Source organism: Chenopodium album, chromosome 2 (genome assembly GCF_948465745.1).
Source record: "Chenopodium album chromosome 2, dcCheAlbu1.1, whole genome shotgun sequence".
Taxonomy (NCBI): domain Eukaryota; kingdom Viridiplantae; phylum Streptophyta; class Magnoliopsida; order Caryophyllales; family Amaranthaceae; genus Chenopodium; species Chenopodium album.
Window position 1 is genome coordinate 25685665 of NC_137835.1, and position 12607 is coordinate 25698271.

The following is a 12607-nucleotide window of genomic DNA, read 5'->3' on the forward strand; positions in this document are numbered from 1 at the left end:
ACTCAAAATGAATGTACCGGTAATATGGGACATTGAGTGTCAAAAAGCCTTTGAGAAGATCAAAGCCTATCTCGCTAACCCTCTTGTATTAGCACCAGCACTCCCAGGAATCCCTCTTAGGTTGTACTTAACAGTCACAAAGGAGACAATGGGGGCTATGCTCGCACAAGAATTAGAAGGAAAGAAAAATTTCATCTGCTATCTAAGTAAGAAGATGCTCGAGTATGAAATACGCTATACACCACTTGAGATATTGTGCCTCACATCGGTGTGGGCCACAACCAAGTTAAGACATTACATGCTCGTTCATACAGTCTTTGTGGTATCTCGAATGGATCCACTCAAGTATCTTTTCGAGAAATCTACACTAAATGGGCGAATATCAAGATGGATAGTTAACCCAGCCCAATTCGATGTAAGGTTCATGCCTCAAAAGGCCATTAAGGGATCCGTGGTTTTCGATTTCTTAGTGGATTTTCCTATAGAAGATTCCACTCCCATACATGAGAATGATTTTCCATATAAAGACTTGATGGTCACAGAAGATGATACTTGGACTCTCTACTTTGACGGAGCCTCAAACCAAAAGGGATGTGGTGTAGGAGTGATATTGGTATCACCAAAAGAGTAACATGTTCCAATATCCATAAAGCTAGATTTCGGCGTTACCAATAACGCTGTAGAATATGAAGCATGCGTGGTAGGCCTTGAAACAACATTGGCGTTGGGAGTAAAGAAACTTCGAATTTTCGGGGATTCTTCATTGATCATCAATCAAATTTCCAAGAGATGGAAATTAAGGAGTGAAAGTTTAGCCCCTTACCAAACCTGCTTGGAAAATCTCACAAACCAATTGGAGAAGGTAGAATACACATATCTACCTAGAGAGGAAAATCAATTTGCTAATGCCTTGGCAGGACTAGCCTCAATGGTTAGGATTTCTACGGAAATTGAGCAAATGCCTTTAACAATAGGGCACAAACCAGCTTACATCCAAGCAATAGAAGATGATGGGGTATCTGAAGAGGAAAAAGAAGACAAAGAAGAACCTTGGTATACATACATCCTTAACTATGTCACAAAGGGAGAATATCCACCCCATGCTGACAAAAAGGCAAAACGAGCCTTAAGACTTTTGGCTTCCCAATACGTGCTTATTAACGACGAGTTACACAAAAGGGTACTTAAAGGACGAGCTCTTTTATGTGTAGGAAAAAAGGAAGCCCAAAGGGCTATGAGAATAGTCCACGAAGGGGTGTGTGGAACACACGTAAATGGCAAAATGTTACTCTAAAAGATAATGCACGAAGGATAGTATTTGACTACCATGAATAGGTAGTGTCATCAATATGTTAAAAGATGCCCTAAAGGCCAAATATATGCCAACCTGCAACATGTTCCCCCATCTCTCTTCTACACCTACACATCACCATGGCCATTCTCAACATGGGGAATAGACATCATCGGAAAAATTACTCCTCCAGGAACAGGAGGCCATGAATATATATTAGTAGTAATTTATTTTTTCACTAAATGGGTTGAAGCAAAATCATATGCAAAACTCACTACAAAACATGTGTGACAAAGGAATAAACGCGTCCTTAAATGTCTATCCCTAATCAAATACAATTTATACACCTAAACGAACCTAATACAAGTATAACGAAAGTATAGGGGTCAATCCACAGGGAACAACTAAACAATGCAATCACCACTAGTCATTTAAGCTATCTTAGAAAGTCAAATGTAGTTATCTAAAGACAGTAAAATAGAAGCAAAAACGCTAAAATGGAAATTAAGCGAGCTAAGGCAATGAAATTAAGACACTAATCGAATCGGATTAGGTAATTTTGCACTGAAGCATGAATAGACATGAAATTGTTATTAAACTCTAACTAAACATCACACATCAACGGTTTAAGACACAATCTAACATCCTATCGGAGTCAATTGCTTTCTTGATTCATCAACAACCTACACTATCGTCTTAGGTCGAGTGAATCAAGGTAATTATCTTGCAAAACCGTTCAATGGAAATTTCTAAGCCGAGCTATCGCTACAACCTAGGTTAATCCACCTAGTTATGACTAATGGTTGGCCACCCAAGAGAAATAACTAATATGATATGCAAAACAAAGACTTTAATCACAATCATGACAATTTCAATATCAAAGCATCCTTGAGATTCAACTACACCATCACCAATTCCCCTAGTAAGGAAACTACTCACTAATCATGTTAAAAAAACATCAATCATCAAATCAATAAGCATCAACATGATTAACAAGAAAAGAAGGAGAATCAAAATAAACAAACAAAATCAAATGCAAAGCTAAAGAGATAGAGTAAGAAGTTGCTCATTAATTGAAGTTGATGATCTACAAAGGTCAAAAAAGTTCCATCTTCAAAATCCAAGTTCATCAATGAAGAAATCTACACCTTCTCTCTCTACCAAATGAAAACTAATAGTGCTTTCTCTCTCTAAATTAAGCTAAAATTAAGAAATTAGAACTAAGTTAATCTAATTACATCAAAACGTTCTAAAACGGGACTTATATAGTCCGTGTATAGCTGGCTGAAGTCGGGAAAAGGTTCGACCAAACATAGGGTAGGTTCATTCGAACATCAGGGTAGGTTCGGTCGAACCGTGGGTAGGATCGGTCGAACCTCCCTGCTCCAGGTTTGGTCGAACTTTTGGTGTTCGACCGCTTCTGCAAAATGCTTAAATCTGAAAAGTTCTTGCTTTCAACGTTTGGTCGAACCTTATGCAAGTTCGGTCACACCCAAGGTTCGACCGAACCTTTCAGAGAGTTCGACCATACCTCCTCTAGAACTTGCTTTATTCAGCTCCAATTTGACTTAAGCCTTCTCCTCTTTGAAGTCCCCGATTCCTACAAAACACATGCATGGGAATAAAAGTAAACAGTAGGCAAAATCTAGGAAAAATGAAGATAAAAGGGAAGGGAACTAAGTGTAAGAAAAATGATGCAAACAAGTCGCAAACGTAGGAAAATAGCCATTAAAATGAACCTTAATCGTGGCATAAATGCCACTCATCAACTCCACCCACACTTGCCTCTTGCTTGTCCTCAAGCAAGGAAGCATGGAAAATCAAAACAAAAAGACAAACACAACAAACATAACATGACAAGGTTTAAGAAAACCATTCAAGCTCTTAGGTAGAAAATGCTCCATTTGGGCTCAAACGAATATATATGCACCAAAGAATACTCACCTTTCTCAATTCAATGAGGGAAAACACGTTCCAAGATGCTCATGGTTGAAAAAGACAAACCTAAGCTAAGCATAGAGAACTAGTAATTTCACTCTCCGCCCCAGCCTATCCAAGACGGTCCACGTTCTCTCCTCTAGCTTCAAGTCACCCCTTAGTTAGATCCTCTTGATTCCTCGAAGGAACCGCAAAAACAAGTATTTGTATAGAACCATAAGGTCATCCTGACATCTTGACTATGAATACTCTCTCCATAGGGTTCAAGTCCATATCCCTCCACCGGTCTTTGACCTTGCCACATTAAATTCCAAGGGGTTTTTAGGGTTGTAATGTTACGGCTAAGGGTAAAGGATGGGAATCAATTTGAAAATTTGGTAGCAATTCCTAAGTGAAGCAAAAGAGTGGCTGTCTCTCAAAAACAAACTAAGAATTGAACATAATCTCAAATTTACAACCTTTAATACAAACCTTATACAAACTACATCCGTTAAAGTGAGAAGAACATAAAAGCCCTTTTTTATTAACTTTTTTTTGTTAATATTTATTCTACGCCCTTGCCTTTTTTCTAAGGACGGCTTTTTTGTGAAACTCCACTTGGTTTTTTTTTCAAGCTCAACTTCTAAAACCTTACTTAGACTAATTCACATAGTTTTCTTGCTTATGATCAACACTTTCAAATCTTAAACCTCACAAGGCAATGCTTCACTAACAAAAGGGTTGGTAAAATATAGGCCGATAGGTTTGCAATGTGGTTAAGACAAGAAAGGGAAATAAGGCCCAAATTGGTTAGCAACTAGGTTAATGCAAAATCGAAAACCAAATTTGGAACGAAATAAAAAGAAAATAAATAAAAATGAAAGAGGGGTGTCCTTTTCCTCCTTTAAAGTTGCTTGGTCACGGTCTTGGGAACTAGAGGACAACACAAGGATTAAGCTATGCATGGTCAAGGATCCTAAATTCCGCTCAACAATATTGATGAAGGCTTGAAGTATTTAAACCTCACATGGGATGGGAAGTAAGCAAATACCAACTAAAGGGCTTCATATCCACTATAGAGAGCAACACCATCTTACTACTTTCCCGTAAACTAAGGGTTCAAATGTCCTCAATAGATCTTAGCCTTACTAACTTAGCTTAAAATTTGTTTATCTCAACCATAAGCACTCTCAAGTCGTGTAAGCCATTGTAAATTAGGAAGATAAGTACTCATTAGCACATCATAAAACAACTAATTCCAAATGCATGAGCAAATTTCAAATTAAAATCATTTCATTTTGTCATGGTCCTGTTTGTAACACAAAAAGGAAAATAAAACAAAAGGGAAGAGGAAGAAATCAAAAGGGTTCACAAATGAGGCATAAAATCCAAATAAATCCCAATCATCAAACAATTGATCGTTGATAACAACATCAACGATCCCAGGTTCCTTAGAACCAAATTCAAACAACCAATTTTTGGGGGGATGTAAAGGAACCCTCATCTCGGGCTCCTATTTCCTTGCTCCCTAGCGGGGTTATCGAAATCAAACCCGGGAGTATCCATGAATGGGTGGAAAGGTTGGTTGAAATGCTCATAGGGCCACCCTTTGTCACCCCAACCACCATCAAAAGGGTTTTGGGTGGATGTAGATGCCGGGTCAAAGGCCGGATTACATCCACCCGGACAATATGGATCGTAAGGAGGGGTGGCAATACGTTGGGAAGGGTCAATGGGACCTACCCAATAGGGGTAGACATTTGGGGTAGGGTTGTTGGGGTCATAGGGGTCCCAATGAGGAACCGGACCTTCTTGAGGAGGGTGGTATGGATAGTTAACATAGGGCGCTTGAAGGCCCGCTTGCACAATATTGTCATAATTCATCCTTCCGTAGTACCCCCATTGTTCAATGGAAGTTTGGTTATCACGGCGGATATCCTCAAGGGTACTACGGATGGCATTCATATCGAAAGGAAGAAAGGAAGAAGAAGAAGAAGATGCCTCACCTCCCCCTCTAAAGGGGGGAACGGATTGCTCCGGATGGTGGACCGGTTGAGGATGTGGAATAGTGCTTCGGGTTCGGTTCCTCCTCAAGTCATCGAGGATGAACTGCCGGGTGATCCTCCATTTTAGAGTATCGGAATGGTCCACCGAAGTGAGATTGGGGTCCGGAAGGACACACCATTCTTCCTCTTTATCCACCAAGAGGATAAACTTGCGTTTGTTGGTTGTGTAGTTGATGAAACGCTGTTGACAGAGAGCGATGATAGAGAGAGCATAAGGAGGAAACCCCTCAGCCGCTTCCTCTCTGTTTTGTAGCACGTAGGGGAACAATTCTATTTGGTCCATGTAGGCCCCATCCTTCAAGGAAAGGGCAATAAGAGTGATCATTCCCCCCATATGTTGTCACTTAGACGGTTATCACGAGTGTCCAAAAGTCGTTGTATGAAAGTGAAGGAGCATTATTACTTTATGCGTTTAGGGTTGTCGGCCAAAAATAGGCAAGCCACCTCATCTTTCACCATGGAACCGATATTTTCCTTGAAGAATACGACATAATTAAGAAGCCGAGCGAAGTATCTCATAGCAATATGGAAGATCTTGTTCACTTTTTGCAGTGTTATTGCGGAAATTGGCCTTGGAGTATATGCCCTCCACCACTCTTAATCATTGTATAGGATGCAATGAGTTGAGGTCATCTCGGAAGGGTAATCAATCCCGGTTACATGCCAATGGAAGATTTAATTTAGTTCACTCTCGGTTAAAGAATGATCCTCATTGAACATGTGGAAGTGAATAACATGTTGAGGTTCATTGCCATCATCATCCTCTTATAATACTTCCTTGCACAGAGAAGCAAGAAACTCCAATGTAACTCGCTCATAAGTGTGAGCGGAAAGGTTGATGAAGTCACCCCACTAAAAGTTTTTAGCAGGCCAGACCACTTCGTCCAAGATGCCGAGTCTCCTCAAGGTTATAGCACAGAAGAACCTTGTTGATCGAATTGGACGAGAGATGAGTGATTGGTAGACATTCAAAAAATTCTCATTGGGAGCACTGATGCCGTGATTGTTAATGCCCGACGGAGGTGGGAAAGAGGTTGTTGAGGGCTCACCCGCCCTCTTCCTCATGGATTTGCTTTTACTTTTACCGAACATTATGACTCTACAAAATAACCAAGAATATCATTAGGAAGATGCAAGCCAAGAGGTGTCATAAAAAGCTTGCCAAGATAAAAAGTGTGTGCATGAAAGTAATAGCCATGAATTGTGAAATAGATGTAGAGTATAACAACAATGCAATTCAAGGCATTAATAAACACTTATGAACCAAGGCAAGAACGAAAAGTTCATTGGCATTCATATGCAAATCCTAAGAAAGTCTCGGTGAAATACGGCATGATGTCCCCTAAATTCATGATAATCACTCACAAACCATCAATATCAAACCAAGAACAATGAATAACAATCTCAAAACTACATCTATCCAACTCATAAATTTCTCAATCAAAAAGTAGTAGCAAAAACAACCTAATGTGAAATGAACATATTCAAGCAAATACATTGAAACCAAATAAAATCAAGGTATACATGCATAATCATCATAAAGCAAGTTCTACTATCAACAACCAATCAATTGCAACAAGGAAATCCCAAGAACCACAAACATCAAACAAGCCATTACTAACAATCTCAATATTAACACAATTCATACTTTAACATGTAAAACATGGAAAAAATAAGAGAAATGGACAAAATGAACTTGCAAAAGCTAGAAAAACCATACCACAATTGATTGGAAGCATGTAGAAACTCAAAAACAGCAATTCACTCAATCCCTAGAAATTGGGGAAACTTTGAAAAGGTGGAGTTTTGTGAGGAATTTCGGGTGTAGATTGTAGAAATTGAGTAAAGGATGAAAAATAAGTGGGAAATAGAGAAGATTGGAGTGATTTTGTTGGAGATTTGAGGTTGAAATGGGGTGTGACAATAGAGTTTTATAGTTAGAAGGAGAAGAGAAGAGAAAGAGAGTTGAATGAAGGTGAATGGAGAAGAAGAGTTGTGCGGCTTTTCTTTTCCTTACAAAAAATTGTCCGACAAAGGTTCGGTCGAACCTTGGGTAGGTTCGGTCGAACCTTGGGTAGGTTCGGTCGGACTTTACCCACAGTTCGGTCGAATTACCTCAAGGTTCGCTCGAACCTACTCTCAAACTTTAAATTCCAAAATTAGGCAGAAAGTTTTCAGATTTTAGTTCCAAAATAGGAGTGGCCGAACGTCAGATAGTTTGGTCACACCAAGGTTAAGTCGAACCACCCCTGGGTTCGGTCAAACCTACTCTGAATCTTTAATTCCTGCAATTCTGGTAGAAACTTTTCAGATTACACTTCCAGAGTAGGAGCGGGCGAACTCAAGAAAGTTCTGTCAAACTTTTTACAAGGTTCGACCAAACCTTCAGGGAGTTCGGTCGAGCCACCCAATTTTTTAAAAAATCTCATTTTGCAGCAGTTTTTCTTCTAGATTGAGAGTATTTGAACCGCAATGGAGCTCGCTCGGACTTCCATCAAAAACAAAAGCTTCAAAATATGCACAAAAACTTCTCTTCAAAACACACTAAAATACCATACAATCATGCTAAAGGAAAAGTATACCAACGATTCCAGCAGAATGAAAACCTAAAAAACATAAATCCATCAATCCAAAATTGTAGATGGAAAAATTAAAGCATCAAGAAAAGAGAAGAGTAGAAAAGGGTTAGAAAAGCTCAACGTTCCTTGAACTAATCAAGGAGGATCAAATTGATGATGCACATCAAAGAGTGGATACATGACCGACTTATCAATGGAATTCCCTTCATAATAAGGCTTGAGACGGTGACCATTGACTTTGAACTGGGAATACTCATCATTAACGATCTCAAAAGAACTATAGGGAAACACTCTTGTGATAATGAATGGACCACTCCACCTCGATCTAAGCTTGCCCGGGAAGAGCTTCAAACGAGAATTGTAGAGGAGAACCTTTTTACCTTCAACAAAGTCCTTTTTTAAGATTTGAGCATCGTGCCAACCTTTGGTCCTTGCCTTGTACATGCTTGCACTATCATAAGCGCTCATTCTCAACTCTTCTAACTCATGTAGCTCAAGAATTCTTTGCTCACCCGCGCTGTGGATGTTAAAGTTGATTTGCTTGATAGCCCAATGAGTTCGATGCTCCATCTCTACGGGCAAGTGACAATTCTTCCCATAAACAAGCTTGTAGGGAGTAGTCCCTATTGGAGTCTTGAAAGCGGTCCTATAAACCCATAAAGAGTCAATGAACTTAGATGACCAATCTTTCCTTATCCTTGCCACCGTCTTCTCCAAGATCACTTTAAGCTCCCTATTGGTGATCTCCGCTTGACCACTCGTTTGAGGATGGTAAGCGAGCCCTCACTTATGAGATACTCCATATCTATCAAGAAGTCTAACGAAGGTATTGTGCTTGAAATGTGACCTCCCATCACTAATTATGGCCCTTGGAACACCAATTCTCGGGAAAATCAACTTCTTAAAAAGATTAACCACCACCTTAGAATCGTTTGTAGGGGAAGCCACGTCCTCCGCCCACTTAGAGACATAGTCAACGGCAACCAAGATATACTTGTTCCCATGTGAAGAAATGAAAGGGCCCATGAAATCTATAGCCCACACATCAAAAACTTCAAGCTCAAGGATGGGGTTTTGCGGTATTTCATCCTTCCTAGAAATATTTCCTATCCGTTGACATCTATCACAAGTCTTGAAAAACATCCAAGCATCCTTGAATAGAGAAGGCCAAAAGAGAATAGATCACTACAACAAATTGACCTTTGTGCCACGTGTAAAATCGTGGCACAAGTTTAAAATTCCTGTGGCTATGTAATTTAGCCACAGGAATTTTGAAATTTACTCCCGTGGCACAAGAGGCCGTGGCTAGGATTTTGCCACGGGAAAACAAATGTCGTGGCAAATTATAAAATTTATGCCACGGGTACTCATGTGGCAAACAAATTCACTTGCCACATTATCTTGTTTGCCACATATATTATCGTGGCTAATTAGCTTGTTAGCCACAAATATTACCTTGGCTAATAAACTTTATTGATATAATTATTACCGTGTGGCTAACAACACTAGGATAGGCACCGAATCAAAGCAACTTAAAGGTAGTGGTTTTGCAATTGATAAACATACATAGAGCATATATAGTATATACACATAAAACTATGATAATTTCATTAATTGCTTGTAAATTATATACACATCATCCAAAAAAAAAATCAGTATACACTACAATAGGAGCAGCAACAATCACCAAGGGTAGTAGCAACAATCAGCAGAGAGCAGCATGCAGTAATAGCACCCAACTACAACAACAACGGTAAACCGTGGAGCATCTTAAACATCTTGCTTTCTTGGAGCACCCTAGAGCAATGCATTCCTCTTCAAATAGTTTGGCATATAGTGATAGAACAACAGGCGCATTAAAGATTCCAGCACATCCATAAGAATATTCTTTTTTCCATCTCTCATGAGGAGCACTATTAGTCCCAAGAAAATATCTTTCACTCCCACTAGTTACTATTAAAAGAAGTGTCTTCCCTGCATGTACAAGCAAAAGGTACAATCAGAAGAAAAAATGACAGAAATCACGTCAAAGACACAATAGAGCAAATTTCCTAGCTTTTCTTCACTTGATTAGTTGTAGCATACTATACACCCTATCAAAAATATCTTCTAAAAAAAAGATGATTTTTTTACTTTGATTTATTACTGATTTGTAAGCACCTACTATCGATTTCCCTTTTGAGCACTAGAAAACAGTAGTGGCTGCAAGCCTCATTGAAGGAGAGAGTTCACATTCAAAACAAGGTGTAGTGGAGTAATATTGGCTATTACTGTCCCTGTTTTATTAATACACAACGAAAAGATACATTAGAGGCCTAACTGGCTATATACTTGTTTATAAAAGCTACAGTCAGATACTTGGTAGTTTGCTGGTGCTTATAGTCTAAAAATTTGACATCTGAAGAAATGCACATATCATCACATATATATTGGACTTAGGTACTACCAGTGTTCTGAACTAATATAAGCTTAAAACTATTAGACATATTAATAAAACACACATAGGACATCAACATCAACAAACCGTGATGCTTTATGAACAGATTATGAAGAAAAACCAGCAGCAGAACCAGAAGCACGCATATCAATTTCATAGGCAATAATAGCGCACAAGCAAGTATAAAGGAATGATACTTATAACCAACTAACATAGATATTTTATGAGTATGATTAATAAACAGGTTGATTTCAGTAACGGGAAGAAAGTTATAAACTTAGTTAGATTAACTGAAAAGGATTAACTTACCAAGAGAGGACTATTTTGCTCAGCCATGTCTTAGAGCACAAGCAAACACTTTCCAAAAACAATTGTGACACCATCCTGTGAGTTAGATGTTGTACCAGCAAGGTACAATTTGACATCATAAACTAGTAACAACCCCACTTCCTCCTGTATAAATAATTAAAGTACTAATCAATAACAAACTCAGATTTGAAAATTAGAAACCTTATCACCCAACTAATGACTTTGAAAAGGCTAATATACTGACACTAATATTATCTTGGCTAATGAAAACTAAACAACTTTTTAAAAGGGCAGGAGGGGCACCCACTTTGAACGTAGATCTTGACATTAAAGGGATCTGAAACATCTTAAACGCCAAATTTGATTCAATTATCAAATAATAAGGAGTCGGTTAAACAAAATTGAGTTCCTTATCTTATTAGTACTTATAATATCACATCCCCTCTCAATTAACATGTTCATCATCAAACAATTTCATTAAAAGGAGTCGGTTTTACTAAAAGCTCGAATCATCAATCTAGTGACTTAGCTTATCTTGCATTGGCAAGGATCACGGTGACTCTCAATATTCACCCTTCACCCACAATTTATTTTGGTTTCAAATACATAATAATAAAACTAAGGTATCAAACTAACATTTTACATATTGTTTCAGAATACATTACCAGTCAAACTAATGTCACAAACTCATAAAGTGTACAATGTGAAGGCATGATTTCTAGTTTTCAACAATAACTACTCATCAACAACCACTTATATCACAAATGACCATAATTTATATTTAATATGCAGGTATACATAACAAACATCCATCAAATTCAAGAAACTTAGATAGTTTGAATAAATAAAAAAATTACAAAGATAAAAAATTAAAAAAAAAAAAGACAAAAATGCTTAGAATTGTATACATTAATCCAGTAGATACGAATTGAGCAAGAACCTAATAAAATAACCCAATTTAAGAAGAAAAAATAGGGAATTTTTCCCTTAAAAAAGAATTGTTAGTTCAATTGCGAATAGTGGAACTAATTTGATATCAAATAACCATTACAAAGAAATCAAATCAAATTAAGCCCAAGAAATCAAAGCATTTAACGTGAATAATTGGACCAAAAAGCCAAAATATAATGCAAAGCTAAATAACCCAGAAACCCTAACCTCAAATTTCTGATTTTTTATTCGAAATTGATTCGAATTTTCTGTTTCTTGAATCATTGCATGAAAAACCGTTTAAATTGGCCCAAAATTTAGTGTCGAATTTTTCGAATTTTCTCAAATTAAGGCTGGATATTTTAGTTCTTGAGGAAAATCCATCAAATTCCACCTTATAAATTGCATAAATTGAATCCAGGACTTGTAGACGACGGTGGAGGATGATGAATCGAAAGCCAAGAAATGGAGGAATGGAGGATGGAATTGAGCTTTGTTTGGAACCCTCAATTTGTGTGTAATGTGAATAAAATTTAGGATATATAAAATCCTAGATTGAGAAATTGAAACTGGATGATGAAAAAAAGAAATAAAAATTTTACCTTAGAAACTGCTTCAATGGAGAACTTTGAGTGCGCTTCAATGGAGAACGATGGGTGCGCTTCAATGGAAACTGAGAGAGAAAGGAGGGGAAATGTAGCAAGAGCACGGATCATTTGGGGGGTTGTTAAACTGAGGTAGTTTTTTATTTACTCAAGTTGACTGTTAGTAAAACTTTTACAGATTTATTACTTGTACATTCAAGGGAAGTCATTTGGTTTCAAAAAAAAAAAATAGAAATAAGGGAATTTACTTGTGAATGCAGACGATTAAAATAAGAAGAGAAAACAATTTTAAAATTTCTTACAGTATATTTTCTCTATTGAAATTTTATGAAAACGTATTGTTTTATTGGTATTGATTGAAGCTAAATTCCCTTTTTTATGTTTGATTGGTGTAATAAACATATTTTTTCCATAGGGACTTTATCACGCGACTGCTGATATGACTAATAATATAGATTATCGGAGTTGAGGTT

At 37.7% G+C, this 12607-nt stretch overlaps 1 protein-coding gene and 1 long non-coding RNA gene across 4 annotated transcripts in view; one reads left to right on the forward strand and one right to left on the reverse strand.

Moving 5' to 3' along the window:
* The window catches only part of LOC145597505 (uncharacterized), a 60362-nt gene extending 47990 nt beyond the window's left edge, over positions 1 to 12372 (forward strand). For both annotated transcript variants that reach the window (XM_081653695.1, XM_081653702.1), the window contains one exon: positions 11951 to 12372. The gene's annotated coding sequence lies outside the window, so the exon portion shown is untranslated. The remainder of the gene's footprint in view (positions 1 to 11950) is intronic.
* LOC145597520 (uncharacterized) lies at positions 2346 to 12285 on the reverse strand. Of its 2 annotated transcripts, none has more exons than XR_014103367.1 (3): positions 12132 to 12284; positions 10600 to 10743; positions 2346 to 2891 (listed from the first exon to the last, which is right to left on the reverse strand). It is a non-coding gene; the product is annotated as an uncharacterized LOC145597520 (long non-coding RNA). The 2 variants fall into 2 exon arrangements; XR_014103369.1 differs by lacking the exon at positions 2346 to 2891 and adding an exon at positions 9439 to 9592 and having other exon boundaries at positions 12132 to 12285.
* Positions 12373 to 12607: the final 235 nt, after the last annotated feature.